This window comes from Theobroma cacao, chromosome 9, assembly GCF_000208745.1.
Source record: "Theobroma cacao cultivar B97-61/B2 chromosome 9, Criollo_cocoa_genome_V2, whole genome shotgun sequence".
Lineage (NCBI taxonomy): Eukaryota > Viridiplantae > Streptophyta > Magnoliopsida > Malvales > Malvaceae > Theobroma > Theobroma cacao.
The window spans coordinates 29,289,997-29,293,798 of NC_030858.1; the positions used below are offsets into that span (position 1 = coordinate 29,289,997).

The 3,802-nt window shown below is 38.6% G+C and overlaps 1 pseudogene; it reads left to right on the plus strand.

Moving 5' to 3' along the window:
• On the plus strand, nt 812-2,866 carry LOC18589833 (annotated as a pseudogene).

The window sequence follows — 3,802 nt, forward strand, 5'->3', positions numbered from 1 at the left end:
AGGGGACACCACAAGGACTTTTCTTCTTCTTCTTTTGATTTTATTTTTATTTCAGTAGTGGACTGGGCGGCCAGGCCCTTGGGGCCTGTGGGCTTGTAGAGTTGCAACAACTAACCAAACCACTGCCAAGCAGATAAGTTGGGAGAATAGGCCAGGGTGACCGACCCAACAAAAGTTTATATAATTGGAATTGGAGCTTAAATCCGATCCATATTCAACCCGACCCGAAAATCTTGTCCCTGCTAAAACCCAGAACCCTACCAGTTCTTCCCTCTTTTTCTACCCTGTGCACCGGAAGATCGAAGGTACGCCCCTTTATTTCTTATTAAAAATTATCTTTAACTTTAATTTTTAAAAAATTTTATTAATTCATTGTAAACATTAAAACGCTTTTGTTGTTTTAATTAATCACATGTTTTTTTTTTCATTTTTGTGTCAGAATTCAGCTTAATTTTGAGGGTTTGATTGTTTAAGCCGTTTTTTTATTTAATAGGGCTATAAATTATAATTCCTTTTTAAGTTCTCAATTTTTTAATTTTAATGTTTTTCGTGTTATTATTGTCTATACAATTTCAGATAAGCTTAGTTAAGATTCTCTGTAATTTGGAGCCAATGGAATTCTTATATGTGAATAAATACTAATAAATTTGCGCTTCAAATTTTTTTTTTAATTAAAATCTCTTTTCTATATTATGTTTTGCACTTCAAAGTATATGATGTGAACAGAATTTTTGAGAATGAAAATCTGTTGAAAAGTTACCTGCTTTTTTAATTGGATTTTCACTTAATTTATATTGGCTTTTGCAGAGTTATATAGGAAGATGGTGCAATATAATTTTAAGAAGATAACTGTTGTACCCAATGGGAAGGACTTCATTGATATCATCCTGTCTCGGACCTAACGGCAAACACCAACTGTTGTCCACAAGGGATATGCCATTTCCTGTCTCCGTCAGTTTTATATGTGGAAAGTGAAGTACACGCAACAGAATTTTCATGAGAAGCTCTCTACGATAATTGACAAGTTCCCTCGTCTGGATGATATCCACCCTGTCTATGGGGACCTTCTTCATGTGCTGTACAAGAAGGACCACTACAACTTGCTCTTGGCCAAATAAATACAGCTAGGAACCTTATTAGTAAGATTGCATAGATTATGTGAAGTTGTTGAAGTATGGTGACTCATTATATCGGTGCAAATCTTTGAAGGTTGCTGCTCTAGGTCGCATGTGTACTGTGATAAAAAGGATTAGTCCAAGTTTGGCTTACCTAGAGCAGATCAGACAACACATGGCAAGGCTGCCTTCTATAGATCCAAATACTCAGACAATCTTGATTTGTGGGTATCCTAATGTTGGTAAAAGCTCATTTATGAACAAGATCACCAGAGCAGATGTAGATGTTCAACCTTATGCTTTCACCACGAAGTCACTCTTTGTGGGTCATACAGATTATAAGTACCTGAGGTACCAAGTAATTGATACACCAGGGATTTTGGACAGGCCATTTGAAGATCATAACATTATTGAGATGTGCAGTACTTCTGCTCTAGCCCACCTACGAGCTGCAGTGTTGTTCTCCTTGGACATCTCAGGATCGTGTGGCTCCAGCATTGCCCAGCAGGCTGCTCTTTGTCACAGCATCAAGTCTCTTTTTATGAATAAACCACTGATAAATTGTCTGCAACAAGACTGATTTGCAGCCTCTTGATAGGTTATCTGGGGAAGACATGAAGTTGGTCATGGAGATGAAATCTGAAGCCGTGAAGACTGTAATGGGTCAAGGAGGTGAGCCTTCAAATGAGGAGGGGGTGCTATGGACGATGAGCACTTTGACTGAGGATGGAGTGATTGCTGTGAAGAATGCAGCCTGTGAGAGGTTACTGAATCTGATGGTAGAATTGAAGATGAAATCCAAAAAGATAAATGACTGCCTTAATAGGTTTCATGTTGCTATCCCAAAGCCATGTGACCAGAAAGAGAGGCCACCTAGCATACCTCAAGCCAGTTTTGGAAGCTAAAGCTAAGCAAGCAGTGGAGAAGGAGAAGAGGAAGACAGAAAAGGATTTGGAGGGTGAAAATGGTGGTGCTGGTGTATACTCTGCTAATTTGAGGAAGAACTATATATTGGCCAATGATGAATGGAAGGAAGATATACTGCCTGAAATTCTTGATGGTCACAATGTGTATGACTTCATTGATCCTGATATCTTATTAAGGCTTGAAGAGTTAGAACGAGAAGAGGGTCTTAGGCAAGCAGAAGATGAAGATGCTGAATTTGAAATGCATGGTAATGAATTGTCCCCAGAATAGCAAGAAGCACTGGCTGCAATCCAGAAAAAGAAAAGTTTGCTCATTCAACAACATAGGATCAAGAAAAGCACTGCAGAGAGTCGGCCCACTGTACCAAGAAAGTTTGACAAGAACAGGGAGTTTACAACAGAGAGAATGGGCAGGCAGCTATTAGATATGGGGCTGGATCCCTCTTTGGCAATTAATCGTGCTCGCAGCAGGTCAAGGGGCATAAAAAGGGAGAGGTCACTTGATAGGGGAGATAATGATAGTGGCAAGGCTATGGACATAGATGTTGACCGACCATATAAGATGCCACGCATGAGGTTTAGGTCTCTGTCAATGTCAAGGTCAACGTCACAGTTGCGGCCTCCAAGTGAAGTTGTCCCAGGAGAGGGCTTCAAGGACTCTGTTCAAAAGGTCAAGGCACATAAACTGGCAAAGTAATCTGTTAAGAAGAGGAACAAGGATGCTCGTCGTGGAGAGGCTGAAAGAGTTATTCCTACATTGAAACCAAAACATTTATTCTCTGGGAAGCGCTCCATCGGAAAGACTCAAAGGCGTTAGACAACTTAAGGTGCTCACGTAAATTCTTTATTACTCTTGTACTTGGCCATTCATATTTTTGAAACATTGTCAAATTTTGTTGATTTCTTAGATGCTTCTGAAAAAGCTTTGTTTGTATTCTGATTTTGTTTTATTGCTTGTTCCATGTGTGCTGCCTGGCTTGAGCTTCTTTGGTTCTTCTTAATTCACTTTCTACACAAATGGCTTAATTTTGTATCAATAATTGAAGATTTTGTTTGAAGAGTTAGAATTGCTTTATTTTTCTTTGGAAACACTCTATGTGTGTGATTATCTTTTTTCCTGGATGTCAGATGCAACCTTAATTATCGTTTTATGTTTCTTATTAGAAAAGTTTGCTACGCATCAGTTTTTATACCCATTTTTTGTTTTTTTTTTTTCCTTTTTCCTGGCAGATGTTTATAAATGTTGAACATAGAATATTTATGCAACTTCCTGCTGTTGAGTAAAAGAATGAACTGCATACAGATATTTTCATTTGTAGAGAAGTTTCAGGCACAGCAAAATCAAATGTCAAATAGCACAACTCTAAACAGTGTCTTTATTCAATATATGTCAAGAAGTTAATTCAATGTATTTAGCTTCTCTCGACTGTCAGATCGGGTGTATTATTTTTTTCTCAACAATGTGTTAATTCCTCTTGCAGGAGAGGTCAATTTATGTTAAGCAGAAAAGGTGTTCCGAATCTTGTAATTTACTGCTGTTGGGAATCTATGTTATTCCTTAATTTTTCTGGTCTGGATGGAGCTTTCGCTGGTGATGGCAGCAGATGGATCATAGTTTTCCTTCTTGGGCAGGTTTTGTGCACTGCAGCTATGATAATATGACATGAGTGAGATATCCTGGGCAAAAATGCTCTGCAGGTTCTGACCTTGCTCAATAAGCAGTTGATGTACGATCCACAGGGCCAGGTTCTACTTCTATTC